Source organism: Nelumbo lutea, chromosome 2, assembly GCF_056320005.1.
Source record: "Nelumbo lutea isolate HS-2025 chromosome 2, American lotus-T2T, whole genome shotgun sequence".
Lineage (NCBI taxonomy): Eukaryota > Viridiplantae > Streptophyta > Magnoliopsida > Proteales > Nelumbonaceae > Nelumbo > Nelumbo lutea.
The window spans coordinates 36,663,633-36,687,107 of record NC_142685.1 but is presented as its reverse complement, the minus strand read 5'-3'; the positions used below and the strand labels follow the sequence as shown (position 1 = coordinate 36,687,107).

General features: G+C 39.3%; 2 long non-coding RNA genes and 3 other non-coding genes across 5 annotated transcripts; 2 read left to right on the top strand and 3 right to left on the bottom strand.

Moving 5' to 3' along the window:
• Nucleotides 1-337: 337 nt before the first annotated feature.
• LOC148869892 (uncharacterized) lies at nucleotides 338-2,270 on the top strand. The gene is made up of 3 exons (XR_016107798.1): nucleotides 338-867; nucleotides 947-1,038; nucleotides 1,897-2,270. It is a non-coding gene; the product is annotated as an uncharacterized LOC148869892 (long non-coding RNA).
• A 667-nt stretch (nucleotides 2,271-2,937) lies between these two features.
• LOC148869891 (uncharacterized) lies at nucleotides 2,938-5,247 on the bottom strand. The gene is made up of 5 exons (XR_016108067.1): nucleotides 4,542-5,247; nucleotides 4,360-4,451; nucleotides 4,001-4,173; nucleotides 3,866-3,925; nucleotides 2,938-3,784 (listed from the first exon to the last, which is right to left on the bottom strand). It is a non-coding gene; the product is annotated as an uncharacterized LOC148869891 (long non-coding RNA).
• Nucleotides 5,248-5,845: 598 nt separating this feature from the next.
• On the top strand, nucleotides 5,846-5,917 carry TRNAG-UCC (transfer RNA glycine (anticodon UCC)). The gene has a single exon. It is a non-coding gene; the product is annotated as a tRNA-Gly (tRNA).
• Nucleotides 5,918-7,568: 1,651 nt separating this feature from the next.
• Nucleotides 7,569-7,879, bottom strand: LOC148869889 (signal recognition particle RNA). Its single transcript, XR_016108515.1, has one exon.
• A 2,612-nt stretch (nucleotides 7,880-10,491) lies between these two features.
• TRNAI-UAU (transfer RNA isoleucine (anticodon UAU)) lies at nucleotides 10,492-10,565 on the bottom strand. The gene has a single exon. It is a non-coding gene; the product is annotated as a tRNA-Ile (tRNA).
• Nucleotides 10,566-23,475: the final 12,910 nt, after the last annotated feature.

Below are 23,475 nucleotides of genomic sequence, written 5' to 3'. Positions count from 1 at the left end.
TTGTTTTATATATGTAGTAATTTTGTAACAAGCCATATAATATATTAATATGTGGGAACATATCCCCTGAATTTAGCATTCAGCTTAGTGTTTTAAAAGTGCCGATTCATCTTGCTTTAGTTTGTTCATTGTTTTGCCAATAAAAATTATAATAATTTAATAATATAAATTTTCATTTAATTATAATTTAAAATTTAATTAATTTATTAGATAAATCTCTTAAATTATCCCTACTATTTACGAAATTACAAACTGTACTCTGATATTGTCTTGTGATACGCTTAAGTTTTTAATAATTGACATTGCCATTAAATGCTAACAAAGATAACGAAATATCAAATTTATCCTCCACTATTCCTCAAATTTCATCCCCCATTTCACCGTCCCCTCTACTCTCTCTCCAGATCTCCTTCCTTCTCTGTTCTCAAACCTCTCCTCCTCTGAAATAATTGTGGGGATCCTTGTGGATCGAGCTGCAATGAATAATCCCGAGATGCCGAATCGTTTAGGGACTTTAAAGATCAACCCGTCTGGCTTGCCAACCCGTTCCGCTCTGCGTGGTGGTCGAAGCCCACTCAGCTTCTCTTCAACGGTAGTTTAGTCTCGCATCTGCCCCCACAGATTTGCCTCCCAAAAAACGTTCCACACAATCGGAATGCGACGCGTGTCATGAAACACGTGCACAAGGCGAGAAGGCATGCGAAGTCATGTTGACGCCTTTTCCAGCATCCCCGTTAATGAAACATGCGCCCAAAGGGTTTCTTCTCCATTCACTTTGAACCGAAACCTTGAAACCCTTGGCGCCCCCATTCTTCTCCATCCACCCACCGATCGAGTTTCGCCGGCCGACGACCATACCGGAAGGAGGTAAGTAATCTGTATTGTAAGTTTTTCTCATTTCTTTTTTTTTTTTTGTTTATTCTCATTCATTTTCTAATATTCACAGATCTGAACCTACCGGAGTGGGAGCCCCCTGACGCCGCTTTACACCCCCTTCGGTGACCTACCGGTCGACGCCGACGACCATACCAGCAGGAGGTAAGTTCTCTCATTTCTTATATTTTTTTTTCTCAGATCTGAAATCCGAGACTGTACAACATTCTCAATTTGATATTAATGTGATTTTTTAATTGAATATGACGGTTTAAACAAAGCATGTGGTTTTTGTTTCATTTTCTAGCATTCTCAGTTTGATATTAATGTGATCTTTGAATTGAATATGACGATTTAAGGTAGCCTAGACCACCATGGTCTTATCATTAGCTAATTTAGCTGGAAAGTACAAACACATGCATTTAGATGGTTGAACTCTGATGTCTGAACACTCTTGAGTCTGAATAGGTTCAACTGGCATTTCCTTAGAAGGTATTTTTGGAATTGGTATTTCCCTAATGGGATCCGTCAAACTGTAAGATCTTGATCCTCTCTGCTTCTATAGAGAAGATCAAAATTCAGTTGCCACCTGTTTAGCAAAGAGATCATCTCTGAGTTAATGGCGCTTCTCTGCCGGACTACTCCACATGCATGCCAAATGTTTGAAGCAGGTGCAAAGAGAGGTTCTCAATCCATATGCATGCCAAATGTTTTGGAATATTTTGAGAATTTATTTGTTAGAAGTGAATTTTATTTTAAAGTTTGACTCTTGTGTATATAAATGTAGGAATGAGTTCTCAATCCACATCCGAAATTAGGTTTTATAAGTACCTGAAATATAATGCCAGATAGGGCAAGTGTGGGAAAAAATGCATAATTCGAGTGTCAGATACACCTGCTAATCCTCAAAGATTGTTTTACACTTGCCCTAACAAATTGATAAGTAGTATTTTGATTTCATTGTCTGAAAGATGACGGGTCTAGTTATATTAGATGTATTGACTTGTGTCTAAATGTATGTAGGTAAAGTCTTGCAATTTTTTTGAATGGGCAGTTCCTATAAATACTTTAGATGAAGCCACCTCAACAAGTAACAATGTAGTGCATCTGGAAAGTTGTATTGAAAAGCTAGAGAAATTAGTTGTTGAAGAGTTGGATGCTTTGAAGGCTTCTCGGCACTTATTTACCGATGGATTAAAGGCTATGCAGATTTTGACAATAAGTTTTGCAATTGTGTTTATATTTGTCTTGTACATGTATAAGAACTAGTATTTAGGTGTACTCAGTATTTAGGTACAGGTTCTTGTAATAGTTTGAACTGTGTAATATTCCTCTGTAGGGGTAGGATTGAATATGTTGCAGATTGAATGATAAAAACGCCAACTGGGTACTTACCACTTTTGGTATCATGGGTTCGGTGCACCTTACAAGTTCATAATGAAGATTCTGAAACCAGTATACTATGTATGAATGAAACTTTGATCATCGACTAAGGCTGTATTTTCAGAATGATCATGTTGAACTAGCATAGCACCAATCTCCATAAAGATATAGAGAATGAGCCTCACCATTAGACCATGTTACTTTTCGTTCTAGATTAGTTGGGTATATGGTGACCGCAAATTCTGTTGATTTATTATGAATTGGGTACATGGTGATACACACCATGATAAAGTTATTGGTTTATTATGAATTGGGTACATGGTGATGCACACCACCTGAATCATACGATCATTTATTTTGGCAAAAGCATTGATCAAAATTATTTGGTGGATGTAAGTTGCATAGGAATTGAATATGGGTAATTGAGAACCATGGATCTGGCACATCAAACTGGGCTTACATGATGTGACATATCCATGGAGCTATTCTATTGTTAAAGGGTTAAAAGAGTTCCATCTCTGAAATTGAGATGCTAAGAAAATCAAAAGGTTAAGACTTGAGATAATTTTCGTCCATCTGATTTGAGAATTATATTTTGGAACTTTGATGATGGTTTATTATCCTTGGACTTTATATTGCAAGCAAAACCGATGCAATGAACATACAGCAAAATAAATAAATAATTAAATAAATAATCATAAAAAGGCATATCGGCCGATATGTATTATATCAGGGTCATTAGAGTGCTTATGGGTGATACACACTACAATCAACCCTATGCTGCAAGTCCCTCCAGTTTTGTATCTTCACTGATCCGTCGTCACGTCTAGAAATCCTTTGAACCATGTTGTCACTTCTCCCACTAGGTAAAAATCATCACTGTCTTCTCTTCCCTTACTTTAACAGCTTCTTGCCCTTTTATCTTCATCTCTTTGAATAAGAGTTTTTTGGTTTGAAATCTAATCTCTTTCTGCCATCTGCCTTACGGTTCAAGCTCCCTTGTCACTCCGATTTATTAGTAGGCACCTAGAAGCAAATTTAGATATTATCCAAAATAAAGTCTAGTTACATGGCCTAAACCATTGAAAGGTGAACCACTTGAAAGGCTTAGGCATCCAGAAGCACTTGATGATTTGCTGGCAGCATTCAATGCTACTACTCTACCTTGCCAATCAATGACAGGTGAACCACTTGAACCTCCTTTAGTCCTTGATGCAACCTGGTGGATCGAGAGATAGAACATTCTTATCTATTTTCATCAAACATTTTTCATTAGAATACTTCAACCAAACTGCTAGAATAGCTCTTAATAGAAAACTAGAGAGACTTCACAAACAAAGAGATTGATAGAACATCAAAACAGAAAAAAAGGTACTGTGTGAAAAAAAATAAAATAAAATAAAACCAGCAAATGATAACTCCACTTTTCCGGTTGATAGAACATTAAAAAAATAAAAATCATCTTTCATCCATGATAACTCCACTTTTCCGGCTGTTGGTCTAAACATGGTCCGATCCATGATGATTCCTATATTTACACATGATAGTTATTATTTTTTAATTATGCAAAAAAATATATATTTTCAGAAATAAACAATTAAAATTTCACCTGGCTCATATGAGATCCACTAGAGATGGTTTGACTAGACACATTTCTGAGATCCACTACCTATACAAACAATTTTCAATTATAAACCAATATGATTTTATAAAATATTAAAAAAGAAATCAGTACACAACTTACTTGTATGAAAGATTGGTTACTAAAGAGTTAGAATGGTTACACATGAGCCAATGTGGTGCCTGCATAGGTAATGACATGTTGTGAACTTGTTGCCAATTCCAAAGATAAGGAATGGTGCTTCGTGGACCACTTTCATCTGTAATAGATTGAATATTTTCTCCAAAACCTTGATCCTGTATTAAAAGAATTTTGTTAAAGTTTAATATAATACAAACCAAAATCTTTTCCATAATCAAACCACATGCTTCGTTTAAATCGTCATATTCAATTCAAAAATCATATTAATATCAAACTGATAATGTTATACAGTTTCGGATTTCAGATCTGAGAAAAAAAAGATAAGAAATGAGAAAACTTACCTCCTGTCGGTATGGTTGTCGGCGTCGACCGGTGAGTCACTAAAGGGGGTGTAAAGCGGCGTCAGGGGGCTCCCACTCTAGTAGGTTCGGATCTGTGAATATTAGAAAACGAATGAGAAAAAACATTAAAAAAAAAAAAAACAAAAAACAAAAGAGAAAAACTTACATTACAGACTACTTACCTCCTGCCGGTATGATCATCAGCCAACGGAACTCGACCGATGGGTGGATGGAGAAGAATGGGGGTGCCAAGGGTTTCAGGGTTTCGATTCGAAGTGAATGGAGAAGAAAGGGAGAAGAAACCCTTTAGGTGCATGTTTCATTAACGGGGATGCTGGATCAAGATCTTACAGTTTGACGGATCCCATTAGGGAAATACCAATTCCAAAAATACTTTCTAAGAAAATGCCAGTTGAACCTATTCAGACTCAAGAGTGTTCAGACATCAGAGTTCAACCATCTAAATGCATGCATGTGTTTGTACTTGCCAGCCAAATTAGCTAATGGTATGACCATGGTGGTCTAGGCTACCTTACATGTCAATTAACCCTAGACCCTAGACCCAAGTTCATGCTGCAACCAATTGGTAGAACTGTGCAGACCTGTTATTATTAGTGTTCTCTCAGGTCAGGCGCAAAGGAGCAGCAAGGGGCTTGAGCCTTGAGGGAAGAAAGGAGGAACCTGAGAATGTCCGTTGCAGAGAGAGGGGCCAGTTCTGGGTTGGCGAGAAGAAAAGAGGGTCGACTCTAGCACCGGCAATTGGGTAGCCGCCGTTGTCTGCGATGACGATATTAAAATCACCGCCACCACTGCAACTTCCAACAACAGCGATAAGCAATAAGGGTATTTTAGAAATTTTAAAATAATTATTATTCACGTGAATGGAATGTGACAAAAAATTAATGGTAAGGGAGGTTTTAGACAATTGTCAAAAAAATTTAAGAATACGGCAAAACAATATCAAAAGAATAAATGTACAATTTCTCAATTCGTGAACAGGATAATTTAAGAGATTTACCCTAATTTATTTTATTGATTAACTAATTAGTAATCTCATAAGACCAGTTAAACATAACCAGAAAATGATACTTGAACTGGACTTAGACCAATTTGACTCAATTGAAAATGTCATAAAGGTCTTTTTGCTTCAATTCGGCTTTGACAAACCTCGTACTTCACAACTTGTAAGATTTAATATAACAAAGCATTTCGTTTCCCATCTGAGCCATGTTTGTCAACCGTTGACCATTAAATTAACAAGCCGATATTGTAGGAGACTATTTATGTAAGAATTATGCTAGCAGGGTCTTAAATGAGAATTCAAGGAGGTTTGCTTTATCCATAGCCTGTAATTCAGATTATTAGTTTAACCTTTTCTACTATTTTTTGTTAGAAATAAGAGGAGCTATACAAGAATGCAATGTGTAAATAAATTCATAGGCAGTAATTGTGTTATAATATTCACCGTTATCAGTGTTAAATATCAGCATTTGTAGTCCAACGGTTAGGATAATTGCCTTCCAAGCAATAGACCCGGGTTCGACTCCCGGCAAATGCATTCTATTAAGCAGTCCATTTTCAACTCTATATCATTCTACACTCTGTCTTCTCACAAGAAAGCAGCCTCTTTTTTATCATTATCAGCATTATCAGAAAGGAAATGTTTCAAAGAAGAGCATACTATGAAATAATACTAACGGAGTTTGTGAGATTATCATAGGTCTCCGCCCGTGTGGTCCATTCTTGTAAATCTGGAGATGTGGCAGTGCTGAAATTCCACTCATGTAATATATTTATATTATGAGTACACTAGAGTAGTTGATTTTGAAATCCCAAACATGAGCTCCAAAATATTGAACTTGGATAACTGCCTATCTTCTTGTGCTCCAATATTACCCTGAGTTCACCTTAAGGATATCATAACCCTCCAATTCCAAATCTACATGGTCATGGGATATGGCAGGGCTATGGCTATAATTCTTTCTTTACATGCAAATGAAGTTTCAGAGAAAGGCCAGCTGTCTAATTTTGTAATGTTTAGGTACCATATACTTCAAACAAGAGACCCAATTCTATATTTTAGTATAGAAAAAAAAAATGATTTAGGGCTCGTATTTATGGGGAATAGGGGTCTGGAATCGGAATTGAAATCCAGCTGTTTGGTTGAACAGAATCAGAATCCCATTCTCATTCCCTCCCCCTCCCTTGGGAACGAGATCCTATTACAGTTTATTCCATTTCCAATCAGATTCTCATTTGAATGAAACAGGCTATGAGAATAGATCATTCTGGTTCCGGTTTCAAGGGATTCTGATTCCGATTCCAGCTGTAAACCAAACTGAACACTTATTCTTACTAGTACAAATAGATTCAATTTAGACTGCAACCTTGCACTTTGAAGTTTCTGTTCCACCAAATATCTATATCTTGAATACAGTTTATAAAGGAAACCTTCAACACCAGAATCAATTCCTTACCATCATTTCGTCAAGGGTAAAAGTTACATGGCTGGTGCTACAGAAAACTAGTCGCCCCCTTGCCAAGGCATTTCTAGTGAAGCTTTCCTTTCTAAAGCTTGTAGACCAGTTGAACATAACTAATGTAATGGATCAGATGTTTCTTTCCATATAATCACGGATACAAGTAGAACCCAATTGGCAAAGTTCTAGAACCCTGAATAGCCTAAATCTTATAAATGAAAAGAAGTATCATTACAATCATTCATTTTTCTAAACATCGAACGGTATTCGTTTATCTAGGCTGCCACTGCCTAACATACCAAAAAAATAAAAGAAAAAGAACAGAGTACTTGCATATAGTAGAAGTTGAAGTGGTTGCAGCAGATCTGATGGCAGTATCCGTTCTCAACAAGATGGGTTGTATGATAAATTAATGGGAGTTTGTAACAAGTTGTTTGACTGTGATCATCAATTCTGGAAAGAGAGAAAACAAGACAAGGATGGTGATGCATAAATGATGAACCTTGCTAATTCGTTGTCTCAAATGATTCATGAGCTTACTAATCCAGTCTCAAAATCTTGTCAATTTAACGTTAGATAGAAACAATTAACAATCTCACTCTAACTTTGTTAGTTCCATGTCTATTACGAGCATGTTGAATCTATTCGACCATAATATGGAAAAGATATGATATCTGAAAAGTTTATGACCAATCAACTGGAATACTGCCCACATATATATACATGCAAAAAGGTGGCCGTCCGATTAAGCTCGACTCGTTGGGCAATGAGTGGGATCAGGGGAGAACCGACTCGTTATCCTTCCTCCGGCGGGAGCGGGAGGTTGTCGCTGCTCTGTTGTTAAACCAGCCTGACGCGGTGCCCTCCACTCTAAGAACCCTGTAGCCCAAGCCTTCGCTCAAGCTCCATGGCTCAACTCCCGACTTGGAACGGGCGTGCCGGCAAATTACTCCGCCTGATCATACCTGTCGGAACCGGGCCAATGTTCGACCACCCTAATGCCCCCGCTTGAGTTACAAGCTCGCGCTACAGAGCTCGGCGGCAATGTCCGGTTGCGAAAGCATAGATAAAGAAATAATGTCCTTTGTATTTGATCTATGTGGGACTTTTGGCAAACTTGTGTTAGTTTGCCAAAATGAGATTCAGTCTTATTTAAATTTCTCTTGACCATGATGTGAATCCAAAGTCATAGCCACTATTGATTGGACATCCAAATGGTGTGCCATGATCCAATCATTAATTAATCTAGGACAAGGTTCAAAGTATTGATATGGCCCGCATATCAAGTGTATTGATATTTTGAACCTTGATCTAGAACATCTAAATTACGAGACAAAATTCAACAATTAAGATTAGTCCTGCCCAAATGGTATTTTGTGTTTGTCACAAAGGGCATGTTTGTTTTTTTTTTTTTCTTTTTTTTTTTTTTTTGGGGGGGGGGGGTGTTTTTTCCTCTGGATTTTGTTGTGTTCACTTGGTAAGTTGGTAAATTGTGGATTTTGTTGCAAGGTGTTTTTTCCTCCGAATAAGTGATATTCATCTCCTGCAAAAAAGTGATAAAACGTAATGAGACAAGTTTGTCCATTCTAATAATAATTTTTTTATAGATAAAATTAAGTGATATCCATCTTCTAGGTGGATAAATAATTTTCCTATCTGGTGTGAAAATTGACAAAATGTGATTGGACAAATTTGCTCTTTCTAATAATGGCTTTTTATGGGTAAAAATGCCATTGTATAACTTAGGTGGTGTTTGATAAATCCGAAATTTCAGATTTGAGAAGTTAAAAAGATTTTTTTTTGGGTCTAAAATCTAAAAAGAAGCATAAGTGCTTTTTAACTTTACAGAGGCTCTGAACCCATAAGTTAGTTTGTGTTTGATCAACCCTTTACCATCTAAAATTCACTGATTTTACTATTTTACCCCTAGAACATATTATTTGGAAATATTGCATTCAATTTGCATTATCTCATTAAAAATAATTTTCAACCACAAAATATAATTGAAACAATACAAATAATAAATAATAAATTAATAATTAAAATTACTAATTAATAAATGAAATTATTAAAATAAAAAAGTAATTAATGACTATAAAGATATTAAAATAATTAATAATTTACACGAATAAAAATTAATGAAATAATTAAAATTTACTAGTTAATGAAAATAATTAATAATAATAATAATAATAATAATAATAATAATAATAATAATATTATTATTATTATTATTATTATTATTATTATTAGTATTAGTATTAGTATTATTAGTACTACTACTACTACTCACCGAACCGTCACTACTGCAAGTTGCAGCGGTAGTGGTGGGAAGACCGGAGAGAGAGAGAGAGAGAGAGAGAGAGAGAGAGAACCGCGGTTGCAACTTACTCCAATTTGTTTTTATCCCCCACTATCCACATGGCACCACTATCCCTCACTTTCACCTAAATTATCTCTATTATGTATAATTCCTAATTAACTCATAAATTATCTCTAATTCAAATTTATCCTCTCTCCCACTTTCATCCAAATCCATCTAAAGAAAGGTTGAATTAAAAAATATAACAATTATTTAAATATTAAAATAAAAAATATGTAATAACTTTAAAATATCTATAAAAACACAAAAAATAATTATAATAGATTTAATATTAATATTCATATTATTAATAATTTTATAATTTTATATATTTCATAATGAAATTATGTAAAAACAATATAAACTATAATTTTATGGATTGTTCAATTTAATAACTTAATAATATTTCAAAAAATAAATAACAAAATTTAATATCTTATTCAAATACTACAAGTTAAAAATTAAAAAATAAAAATTTTACTTAAATATTTAAATAATTAAATATTTTAAATAATAAAACATTAAAAATATATCAAATAATTGTATAAAAATATTTAATGTTATATAATAACTTTAAAATAAATAAAATTTAAATAAAATTTTACATATTATTTAAATATCTTAATAACTAAATATTTTAAATAATGAACTATTTAACATGCCTAAATTTGAAATAGTTAAAATAACTAAATTATGCAATAAATTTAAAAAACATAAAAATTAGAAATATAGTTATAATAGATTTAATAATATTAAAAATAATAATAATTTTATATTTTACAAAATGAATAACTATAATAATATTATAATTTATAATTTTATGGATTATTAAATTGAATACATAATTAATAAGTATTTATATTTTATATACTATTTTTAATAATATAATATATAAAAATATATTTTTATAATTTTAGATATAATTATATAAAGTTTATATATTAAAATCAATAAATATTTTAGTATAATTGAAGTAGAATTTTAGTGATGTAATCAAATTCGAATATATGATCCCATCCAATTGGATGTAATTTACAATGTCCAAATCCCATTACATAAATACATCATCCAAATTAGGGGTACAACTTTTGCAGGTTAGGGTTTGGATTTTATCGAAATTTCAATGGACCAACTCGTAGCTCAAGTTGACTCCGGCCAACCCGACTTACACCCTAATCCAAATCCAAGATAATATGTCGGGTTATTTTCAAATATCATTGACAGCCAGGCATCCCTAGATAACAACAAAAAAATATAAACTAATTTCAAGAATTCTATTATTTGGTATATTGGTCCCGGCGGGGCTCGAACCCGCGACCTTCGGCTCATAAGACCAACGCTCTAACCAACTGAGCTACGGGACCATCCTTGGTATGCGTCTAATCATCATAGAAACAAGCTTTCTCTAATAAAATTCTAATATTATCTTTCATCTTGTATATGGATTATATCAAATTCTTTAGGATCGGAGACCATTAATGCAAAACTTAATTTTGTTGAGAATGTCAATCAAAGTTGACGGTAGAATTTACTAATCAAATCTTCAAACTCATTTCATTTAAGTCCTTTTTTTTCGCTTAAAAAAATTCCTCTTTAAGTGCTTTTCAACTAAACTAACGTTACAGTTGACCACTTAATTAACAGGGCTTTTGCTGGAGAATATTATGTAAGAACTAAGTACTATCCTAATAGGAGCATTACTGCCTACAGAATGGTTTTTAAAAACGAATTGGTGACTGAACCGGTCAGGGGTTCGGTTATCAGTTTGAATGGTTTGATCGTTTGACTTGAATGGCCGGTCTATTCTGACAAAAAAATTAAAAAGTTGGAAAACGATCAAAATCGTTCGAACGGTTCAAATAGTTAACTGGCTGGTTCAGCGGTTTGCTGACCAAAGTCAATGGTTTTGAGGGAAAAAGTAGTTTTGGAGAAAAACGGAACCGGTCAGGTGACCGGTCCGACCGTCGATCCGGTCCGGTTTTGAAAACAGTGGCCTACAAGATGTTTACTTGGTCTATAGCCCGAAATTTAGATTATTAGTCCTTTATGTGCTGCAATAGTAAAATTAACATTACCAACAAGAATAAAAAGCATTTGTAGTCCAAGGGTTTGTATAGTTGCCTTCTAAGCAATAGACCCGGGTTTGACTCCCGACAAACACATTTTTAGTAATACATTTTTCCAACCATAAATTGGGCCACTGCCATCAGAATTATTAATTTTTTTGTTTTATTTTGATAGATAAACCAGAATGATTAATTAGATAGAACAATTAATCAACCTACATTACCAAAGCCATAAAATTGAGATCACTGATAGTTGACCTATCAAATGGTTGAAAGAAGGGGGCAAAAACTCCAAAATTTTCACATCTCTTTAAAAATGAATAGAATGACAAGCAGAATTTGTAAAATCAAAGACTTGACAGGAGTTTTGATCACTGATCCGGAGGAAATGAAATTGAATGCGGTGAATTACTTTTGCAATGTTCTATTAGAAGAAGGGGCGGAATGTGATGATGATTTGTTGGAAGTTATCTCGTGTATAGTAAATCAAGAAGACAATGATGGTTTATTGGCTGCTCTCTCAGATGATGAAATCCATGAAGTGGTTTACACCATGGATAGAGATAGTGCTCTAGGACCATATGGCTTTACGAGACATTTCTTTGTTTTTTGTTGGAACATCATTGGTACTAACGTGGCAAGGGTTGTACAACACTTTTTTAATGGTGGCCAGTTCCTAGTGAGTTACACTTCTTCTTTTATTACTCTCATTCCAAAATGCAAAGTTTCCAAAAGTATTGCAGATTTCCCCCCCTATAAGTCTATGTAATTTTTGCAACAAAATTATTGCAAAGGTGGTTACTAAGAGGTTAGCAAGTATCTTACCTAGGTTGGTTTCACAAGAACATGGTGCTTTTATACAGGGACGGAATATCATGGATAATGTGGCCTTGGTGTAGGAACTAGTCAATGATATTGATAAGAAGGCGGTAGGGGGGATGTAGTGTTAAAACTAGACATGGAGAAAGCCTAAGATCAGCTGAATTGGTCATTTCTCTTTGTCGTTTTGAGAAGGTTTGGTTTCAATTAAACATGGATTGATTTGGTGAAAAAATGGTTATCAACTATTGGTTTTCATTTAGCGGATTGGAGGAGTCATAGGATACTTTCAGTCCACAAGAGGGCTACGACAAGGGGAACCTCTGTCTCCATATTTGTTTATCATCACAAAAGAAGTTCTAAGCAAAAATTTGTCTAAATTGGGTGAGAATTTTCCTGTAGGTGTTTTTGCTACTCATAGGGATTGTCCGGTTATCACGAAGCGGACAAAAACTCCAAAATTTTCACATCTCTTTAAAAATGAATAGAATGACAATCAGAATTTGTAAAATCAAAGACTTGACAGGAGTTTTGATCACTGATCTGGAGGAAATGAAATTGAATGTGATGAATTACTTTTGCAGTGTTCTATTAGAAGAAGGGGCGGAAGGTGATGATGATTTGTTGGAAGTTATCTCGTGTGTAGTAAATCAAGAAGACAATGATGGTTTATTGGCTGCTCCCTCAGATGATGAAATTCATGAGGTGGTTTACACCATGGATAGAGATAGTGCTCTAGGACCATATGGCTTTACGAGACATTTCTTTGTTTTTTGTTGGAACATCATTGGTACTAACGTGGCAAGGGTTGTACAACACTTTTTTAATGGTGGCCAGTTCCCAATGAGTTACACTTCTTCTTTTATTACTCTCATTCCAAAATGCAAAGTTTCCAAAAGTATTGCAGATTTTCCCCCCTATAAGTCTAGGTAATTTTTGCTACAAAATTATTGCAAAGGTGGTTAATAAGAGGTTAGCAAGTATCTTACCTAGGTTGGTTTCACAAGAACATGGTGCTTTTATACAGGGACGAAATATATGGATAATGTGGCCTTGGTGTAGGATCTAGTCAATGATATTGATAAGAAGGCGGTAGGGGGGTGTAGTGTTAAAACTAGACATGGAGAAAGCCTAAGATCAACTGAATTGGTCATTTCTCTTTGCTGTTTTGAGAAGGTTTGGTTTCAGTTAAACATTGATTGATTTGGTGAAAAAAAATGGTTATCAACTATTGGTTTTCATTTAGCGGATTGGAGGAGTCATAGGATACTTTCAGTCCACAAGAGGGCTACGACAAGGGGAACCTTTGTCTCCATATTTGTTTATCATCACAAAGGAAGTTCTAAGCAAAAATTTGTCTAAATTGGGTGAGAATTATCTTGTAGGTGTTTTTGCTACTCATAGGGATTGTTCGGTTATCACTCATAGTCTTTATGTCGATGACACAATTACCTTTACTCGGGGCTCCAAGAAAGTGCTAGAGAAAGTCATGGAAGTCATCCGAAGATATGAGAAGTGTTCAGGCCAATTGGTGAATAAGGCAAACAAAAGCCTCTCATAGCAGAATCTAGATTATCAATTCAGCTACAGGTTATATGCATAAGAAATTACTTTTCATTTACCTTGGTATTCCAATTGGTAAGGATAGGGTGAAAGTAGAAGCTTTTGATGATGTAGTGCAGAAAGTGGTGGCCAAAATTTCTGTTTGGAAAGGGAAAATGATTTCAGCAGGAGGCAAGATTGTGTTACTCATACATGTTTTAAATAGTATTCCTATCTATTTGATGTTAGCAGTGGCAATGCCAAAAAGTGTTATTAGGCGACTGGAATAGTTGATGAAAGGCTTCTTATGGACCAAATCTGACTCAGCCAATCGGAATCATTGGTGGCATGGGGAAAAATTGTGAGACCTTTCACTGAAGGGGGCCTCCAAATTAAGAGTTTATATGATGTTCATAAAGCTCTTCGGATGAAGGATCCGTGGTAGATGCTTTTTCACAATTCTTTATGAGCTTATTTCTTTATAGCCAAGGTTCTGAAACATGGTCATTTTTATACAGTCGTCCCTCCTTACTACACTTCACGTACTTGGAAGGTAAATATAAAACTAAGAGGTAATTTAGTTCATCTTTCGTGTTGGATGGTGGATAGAGGAGCAATTAGTTTTTGGTTTGATAGGTGGACTATGGATGGCCCCTTAATTGATAAAGTCCTTCAGCATGAAGGACTGAAGTCACAGTTGAGGGTTTGTGATGTCCTAGATGAAGAAAGGGTTTGGCACCTAGATCAGGTTCATGGTTTTCTAGAGGAGGATGTCCTAAATAGCATTTAGGGGTCTGGTGTGAATCTCTCCAATTGCCACGACAAAATAGTATGGCTAGCTGAGGTGAAGGGGGAATTTACTGTAAAATTGGCTTGATCTTTTTATAGAACTACCCATCCTTCTGTGAATTGGCCCAAGGTGGTGTGGAATGCTCTAGTGCCAACTAAGATAAGTTTCTTTATCTGGAAACTTATGGTAGGGAAGGTCGATGTGGATGTTGATATTAAAGAGCTGGGAATTCCACTATCTTCCAGATGTATGTGTTGTTGTGACCCCTTCAGAAGAAGACATCAATCATGTGTTGGTGCGTGGTTGTTTAACTCAAAAAATGTGGCTCTTCTTCAACAAAATTTTAGGTTTGCCTTTCAGGGGGAATGAGAGTATTAAGGAGCTTCTCTCTTGTTGGTTTTTAGTGGCATCAGCTAGGAATCAATGGGTTGTTGTGGTGGGGCTGATTGCACATTTTCTTGTTTGGGAGATTTGGAAAGAGAAATAGACACAAGATGGAAAATAAACTCAGATACTCAAAGTTGGTGATTTGGGTGGTAGTGTTGTGGCTTCATGAGGTTTCTTCTTTGTTAATTCTGACCCATAAGGTGAATTAGAATCAGTAGCTTTCCTTGCAAGGACTGGGGTTGTGGATCCAACCAATTAAAGGAATGAACATTTAAGTGATACACTCGATGGTTGTTCCGAAGGGCTTTTTGAAGCTTAATGTTGATGGTGCTTCCAGAGGAAATCCTAACCCCTGTGGTGGAAGGGGTATTATTAGAAATGGAAGGAATGGTTATTGATGGAGAGCAATCCGGTTGGTCCTACCTGTCAACGATCTTGCCTCTGACTGGAGCAAAAGGTGTCTGAAATGGGAAAGAAAGCGAATAGTCTCCGGGGAGGAACCCGGTGAGAGTGCTCTGAAGCTCAAGTTAGTATTTTGTCAAAGGCAAGATAAAAAATCAGATGGCGCAAAGTTATCACGTACCTCCATTCAGGTCGGGTATCATTACCTCTGCACTTCTGCCAGCTCGGGTGTCATCACCTCTGTTGGGGCAGACAACCGCCATTGCTCTCTTTGTTGGATCCATCTCTGTAATTGGAGGTGGCGGTGGAAGGTGGTCGTTGAAGTGTGACTGTCAAGCATTAGATCTTAAGTTAGTCAGGTGCGCTGCCTTAGGATACGGACTCCTTTGGTGCCAGGTACGGTTGTTCAGTTCGACGGCCTGGAGACGAACTGCCGCAGTGGTGTGCGAGGTGAAGTCTTGAGTTCGGATAGAAGTGTGGCCCGAACTGCCCTAGGGTGGGCCAACTCGGGTTGTTGCCATTTGCACTCCTCGTAAGGCTTGGGGCCAAAGGGAGAGTTCGGGCTCCTTTTGGGAAACTCGGACCGCTAGTTCCTCCTCTCGGAGCTCGCGCCTTGAGCACACTGCCGTGCCGAGCGGTTGCTCCTGCCAGGTCACCCTCGGTTGCTTCCTCATGTTGGGTGGCCAAGAGGTCGGGCCAAATCTTCCTCCATCAATTACCCCCCACTCCTCGCGCTCAGGGTATTGCCCTAGTGCGGGGAGTTCACGAGGTAATGGATGGATTTGACCTGTACTTCAAACTAGTTGACTGATGGTGTGAACTGTGCGTACGTCAGGAGATTTTTGGGTTCCTCGAGCACCAAAAAGTCAGAATACGTGCCAATTCACCTTTAAATGCTGGGAGACGTGACGACAGGCGTTATTTCAAATTCGAAAAAAGCGTGCCACTGTTGCCTTCAATGCTGGGAGACGTGACGACGGACATTATTTCAAATTCAAAAATCGCACCACTATTGTCTTCAATGCTGGGAGCTGTTGGATTTGCCTCGAGCAGAGCCATCGGTTTTTGGTCACTGTGGATATAAATAGTGGGGGTCTCCTAGTCGCTTTCCATCGCCATTCTCCTACGTTTGCTTATTTAGCTCGCGTCCAAGTTTTAGCTCGCGTCAACCTTCCGTAGTCCGTTAGCTTTTTCCGGGTGAGTCAGTACTTTCTTCCTAGTATTCTTTTCCTCCCGATGTCTAGCTCGGACAGCTTAGACAGCTTCTTGAGGGGGTCAGATGCAAGTTCTACGAATCGAGCTGCATCCCCTGACAACCTTAGCGAGCTTGAGGTAGAGCTCGAGGAAGAGTTTGAACCCGTAGGCCGAGTTGCCTCGGGTAATTTGGCATCCTCCTCCCGTCGAGGTCGGATGTTAGACAAGTTTGGGCCCTCAACCATGACGCCTGAGGGGCTTTACTCCCTTATCACCCAGTTCAGCCTGCCCGGGGAGTATACTTACCTTATACCCTCAGGTGACTTCCCTTGGGAACACGGTCCTAACAAGATCGTGATACTCCGGGAGCAGTTCGTTGCCGGGTTGCGCCTACCTTTCCACCCTCTTATCGTCGAGGTTATGAACCACTTCGGTGTCACCTTCGGTCAGCTCCACCTGAATTCTATCCGCAATTTGGTTGGGACTATCTCCCTCTTTTGCGAACACATTCTGCCTTTAGACCTAGAGATCTTCTCTTCCATTCTCATGCTAAAGAAGCAAGTGGGTTCCCTTCCTGGGCACAGGCGGGCATACTACATGTCTCCGCGCCCGGGGTTCAAGCTTTTAAACGATCTTCCCAACAAGGTCCCGGCGTGGAAATGAGACTACTTCAGGGTACAAAGTGCAACGGGTTGGCCGTTCCAAACCGGGTGGGGGTTGGCTGCCCCTGACCCCGGTGTTACGCTAGATAGGGAGAGGGCGAAGGGCCTCCGGGACTGGGCCCGCCTCAGGCTAAAATGCCACCATTATCTGACGGAGGCCAAGCTCATCCAGGTTGGCCTGAGTTCGGGTAGGTCCCTTTGCTCAGAGGCTTCCCTTTGTTTTGCTTTCCATTCTTTCGTTTTCTTGATGCCGAGCTCTTTTTGCAGGTGCGATGGACGCAGAAAAGACTCACGGTGGAAACCTGTTTCATGCCATGAAGAGGAGGAAGCGAGTTGCCAAACGGGCTCATGCCGAACTGCCCCGAGATGCGGAGCCCGAGGTACCGAGCTCTCCGCCAATGGATCCTCCTAGGGATCTCGAGATGGCCCCTCCAGTACAAGAAGCGCCAGGGGCCCCTTACGCCGAGGCTGCTTATACGGGGGGCCCTTACGCCAAGGCTGCTTATACGGGGGCTCCTTACGCTGAGGCTGCTTATACCCGAGCTGGGCCTTCAGGCTCGAGAGGCCAAGGCGAGTTCAGGAGTGTGCTGTCGTCGAACCACGATCTTCACAAAACTAGGGAGGCCGTTTACCCTGAGGAGGTCGTGTCGTGGGCCGAGCTTCCTTTGAACCACGTAGTCGGGCATGCTGCCTCTTATGCCATGGTGGTAAGTCAGCGACTTCTTGTCAGGCTCCTTGTCATTACTTTTCTTGCTATTACTCTTTTAACATTGTCGTTATTTTTCTTTTTGGAAAGTGAACTCCTCCATCCATGCTTTAGCGGCCTAAGCGGAAAGGAACTCGAGGCAGGCACGAGCTGCCAAAGAGGCTTCCCGCGCTGCAGAAGCGGCTTCTCATACTGCACAGGCCAGGTTGGCGAGGTCTCAGAGAGACACCGAGGCCATGGGAGTGGTGGTGAAGCACATGGCAGACCTGAGGCTGAACTTGCAGCATCAGATCGAATACCTTCAGGAGGATATTAGGGAGAGGACTGAGATCTTTTCTTAGGGCATCAAGGATTCCAAGAAGAAGGCTGTCGATGACTATATCGCCTCACCGCGCTTTGACGACCTGATGGTGGGCTCGTACAGGAGGGGTTTTAAACTGAGCCAGTGGATGATTAGGAACACATACCTCGAGCTCGACATCAGTGCCATAACCTCTTCGTGCATTACTCAAGAGATGGCCAACGCAGCTGACGGTGAACCGGATTCTGAGGACGAGGCAGGACCCTCAGGTATCGTTGAAGTGCCTTTCGAGGGTGAGGAAGATGTACCTCTGGGCCTGTGAGCTCGCTTCTGTTGTGTTTTTTTTTTTCTTTTTTTTCTTTTTTTTTTCAGAATGTAAACAGAGTATGCTGTAATGAAATGTCCTCCTTTTGGTTAAGTGTTGTTCTATCACTCTCTTTTTTCCGAACTAACTATATTGCCGAACTAACTATATGCCTCTGATGATGAGATGTCGAGGTCCTTATCAGCTCGCTGTTAGCACTTTGCCTGTCAGCTTGGTGTTGGCATTTTGCTTTTGCGTGCCCATGTCGAAGAGGTGACTAAGTCTTATGGTGCCGAGGTCCTTGTTACCTCAACATTCTAGCCCTTAGGCTCTGGTAGCAACTCTTAGTCCACTTCGCTTGGTGATTTATAGGTAGTATCATTTTAAGTTGACGACGTTCCACGCCCGGGGTACTTGTTTGCCCTCTAGGGTTTCAAGCTCATATGCTCCCCCAAGTGTTCTCTTTACTCGGTAGGGTCCTTCCCAGTTTGGTCCGAGTTTGGCAACGCCGGGTTCGGGTGCCATGATCTTACAGAGGACCACGTTGCCAACGCGGAAGTTCCGCTTTTTTACTCTGGCATTGTAGTACCGAGATACTCTTTGCTGGTAAGTTGTGGTCTGGATGTACGCGAGGTCTCTTACCTCATCGAGTAGATCGAGGTTGGTACGTAGCTCGTCTCCATTTGTCTGATCGTCGTATGCTTCTAGTCGCAGTGTGGGTACTTCGATCTCCGCCGGTATTACTGCCTCGGTGCCCTAGGTGAGGTAAAAGAGGGTCTCTCCCGTGGCAATTTTTTTCGTAGTTCGGTGAGCCCATAGAACACTTGGTAGCTCATCCGTCCACTTCATGTTGGGGTTTCTTGGAGAAAAGGTGCTATGAAAGTTTTAGAGGGAGGCTTTTAGAAGCGTTCCCACAGACGACGCCAATTGATGGAGCGCAATCCGGTCGGTCCTATCTGTCAACGATCTTGCCTCTGACTGGAGCAAAAGGTGCGTGAAATGGGGAAGAAAGCAAGTAGTCTCCAGGGAGGAACCTGGTGAGAGTGCTCCGAAGCTCAAGTTAGTATTTTCTCAAAGGCAAGATAAAAAACCAGATGGCGCAAAGTTATCACGTACCTCCATTCTTGGGGGGGAAGAGGGCCTTTTATAACCACTTTGTGCACTCACTCCCAAGCTCCTGTTAGGTCAGGTATCATTACCTCTGCACTTCTGCCAGCTCGGGTGTCATCACCTCTGCACTTCTACCAGCTCGGGTGTCATCACCTCTGCTTGGGCAGACAACCACCACTACTCTCTTTGTCAGAGCCGTCTTTGTAACCAGAGGTGGCGGTGGCAGGTGGCCGTTGAAGTGCGACTGTCAAGCGTCAGATCCTAAGTTAGTCAGGTGCGCCGCCTCAGGATACGAACTCCTTTGGTGTCAAGTACGGTTGTTCAGTTCGGCGGCCTGGAGACAAAGTGCCGGAGTGGTGTGCGAGGTGAAGTCTTGAGTTTGGATAGAAGTGTGGCTCGAATTGCCCTGGGATGGGACAATTCGGGTTGTTGCCCTTTGCGCTCCTCGTAAGGCTCGAGGCCAAAGGGAGAGTTCGGGCTCCTTTTGGGGAGCTCAGACCGCTGGTTCCTCCTCTCGGAGCTCGCGCCTTGAGCGCACTACCATGCCGAGCTGTCGCTCCTGCCAGGTCACCCTCGGTTGCTTCCTCGTGTTGGGTGGCCAAGAGGTCAGGCCAAATCTTCCTCCATCAGTTATGTTTGTGCCTTCTTTAACACTTTAGTACTGAAACTAATTTAGTTGTAGAAGCTATGGCCTTGCTGGATGGACTAAACCTTGTCGTTGCTTTAGATTTAAATAAGATTATGGTTGAGTCGGATTCCAAAATCTTGATTAATATTTTTAACGGAGCTTGTACAGCCCCTTGGAAGCTTTGGTTTTGGTTGTCTCAAGTACAGGAGCTTAGAAGTAGACTGGAATCCTTTTGTGTACATACATATCTATAGAGAGGCTAATCAACCGGCGGATGCTCTTGCAAAGCTTGGTTGCTTAACTTCTCAGAAAATTGTTTATGACTACATAGAAAACTTCCTTCCCACGTCCAGAACTAGGTTATCGCAAATGGTCTAGGTCTTCCTTTTTTTTGTGAATTCGGTAATCGTAGGTTTCTCAAACACTTTATGCTTATATGAGTCGGGTTTCCTTTGTATAGTTTCAAGGGGTAAGGCCTCACATTCCCCCCCCCCCCCCCCCCCCCCCCGAGGTTTTTATTGCATATGAGTAAATTTGCGATAGCCACCCCTCCACTAGGAGTAAATTTTGGGGTTAAAAATATGTTATCATCACTATTAGAAATTACCACATGTAAAGCATGTACACGTCTACTAGTAATTAGAGAAAAAAGATATTATATATAAATAAAACACATGTATGTGTGTTTAAGTATGGGTGGGCTCAGGTTGGGTTGAGCTCAAGTTATATTTAGGCTACTCGAGATCTCAACTCAAGCCCAACTCAAGTTAACGCCAGAACCTAATTAGGCTAAACTCAAGTTAGTCTCAGGCTACTCAAGTAGGAACGACAACGGGGCGGGGTGGGGTTGGGTTTTGCATGAACTGCCCCCGACCCAAAACTCAAATACCCGATTTCATCCCCACAGAGAATGGGGATCCCAAAATTTTCCCCACCCCGCCCAATCATTTCAACTTGCAATTATTTTTGAAACATACCTAGAACTATATTATTATTTTTTTTTGAAACACATAAAAAAACATATTTTTAATCGAAAAGGGTTCAAGGTGGAGTAACCAAAGACCATCCATACCCCATCCCTTGTCCCCAGAGTTTCAGTTTTCCTTGAAACCCTTACCCACATTGAACCATGATCAATGGTCAAAAAACCAGCCCCAATTAGGGCACAGTAGGATGGTGCCCCACGGGGATGGGTATGTGGCACATAGGAAATGGTGTACAAGTAAAAATTTTGGGGGATAAGTGGGTGTCGAACCTTCCAAATCAACAAGTAATGAACCCTCAACTAGCGAGTGACTCCATCTCTAGAGTATGTGACTTGATAACACAAGACCCAAGAGCTTGGAATGTAGATGTCATTAGAGCCCGTTTCAACAGCCATGATGTTAGAGCCATTCAAAGTATCCCCATCGACTGGGTGGACCATTCAGATACTATTATAAAGATCCTTCATGATTCAGGAGAATGTACAGTGAAGCCGGCTTATCATTTGGCAAAAAGAATGATGGATGAAGAGGACCAGGTGACAAGTGCACAGGCCGACACTTCTGGGTTTTGGAAAGATTTATAGAGATTTAATGCCACTCCCAAAATGAAAAATATCCTCTGGAGAATCTGTCATGGTGCAATCCTAGTGAAAATGAATCTAAAAAGAAGAGGAATCACTCAAGATGACTCATGCCCCAGATGTGGAAAAGAAGGTGAAACTCCAGAACATGTCTTCCTTCATTGTGATTACAATAGAGCAATTTGGTTTGGGTAAGATCTAAATGAACGACCATCGCATCCTATCTCTTTCTCATCCTGGGTGGTGAAATGGTTCTCTCAAAAAGGGGATACCTCTCTCAATCAGGCCCAAAGCCTAGTGACAGCAATCTGTTGGCACATTTGGATAGCCCGTAATAAATTAGCCTTCACAGGAGAGTCTGATCCTCCAGAACAAGTGTTGAAAAGAATTAAGTTGGAAACAGCCTGGTAGGGGAAGTGTTGTCCCTCTGCAAACCACAATGAAGAGTCCCTAAGGTCTCCCCCTAACCGCTAGGTTCCTTCTCCGCTGCAGTGGTTCAAGTTAAATACGGATGCAGCTTTTGTCCACAACTCGTTGAAAACGGTGTTAGGAGTGGTCATTCGATCTCCTACAGGCTATGTAGTAAGGTCTCTCTGGAGCAGAACTTGGAGTTCGTTGGCCCATTTAGCAGAGATGTTGGCAATAAGATTGGGTATGAGACTAGCTCAGTAGTTGGGTATTCAAAAATTGATTGTCGAAGTGGATGCGGCAAATGTAATCCAAGAGATAGCGCATGCGGCTGCTCTCCCCCTCTCTCCTCAAAGGGGTTTGAATGTTGTGTTTTTAATCCCGAGAACCTATTTCCTATCTCTCAGTCTCCCTCTCACTTTTCATAGAGTTTCTCTCTCACATCTTCGTATGTGAGGTTTTTCTTCATTCTATTTATTTTAGTATCTGCTGCAAATTAAATACGCTTGTGAAGGTTTTGACTGCACTTGGTGAAATCATTGTCTAATACAATAGACAAAAGTTTTGTGTTTTGACGATATTTCAGAAAAAGGTTTGTAACCGCGAGGCAAATTGATGTTCATTTTTTGGTGTCGTAGCAAACAGTGTTGTTCAGTTTGGAGATGTTTTTCCTCCTGAATCTAGTGCAAAAATATTTTCCAATGACCCCACCATTGTGTTTGTGTTGAAGGGGTTCTTTTGTTTGGGTTTTGGCCCAAAGCATCTTATCTTGCTTATTGTAGGTTGGTGTATCTACCATTTCATTTGATCTCTAATGTTAATGTTAAGGCATTATTGAAGGACATGTTGCTCTTGTTATAATGGGTGACTGATTTGCAATTGTTGGTTTCAACCTTAACGTGGTCAGCCATTCTTGCAAGTAATCATTCTTCCTCTACGGTCTTGATTTTGGCAGATGCCATTCAAGGCAGTATTTTGGGTGTTTTTTTCATCCCTTAACGTACTAACACTCCTGACTTGGTTACATCTAATATACATTTTTTAATATATAATTCCTTACATATATATTTGGAAGCATAATTGTTAAAGGAGTCTAGGATGACCTTGGGGTACCTAGAAAATAAGAATTTTATAATGTAAATAACTATTTTTTTTGCTAATTCCATAATTTTACATATCATTTAGCATGCACATTAATCGAAAAAGATAGCAATTCTTTTTATTCAAAACATTATTCTTTAAAGATGTGTCAAATCATAAAGATGAAAGCTCTTTTAAATATATTAATTTCATTATTTTCAAACATAATATTACTATACTAAAAAATGTTATTAATTTTATACGATAAAAATCCAAGATGAAAAATAAAATCTATATTACTATTTAAA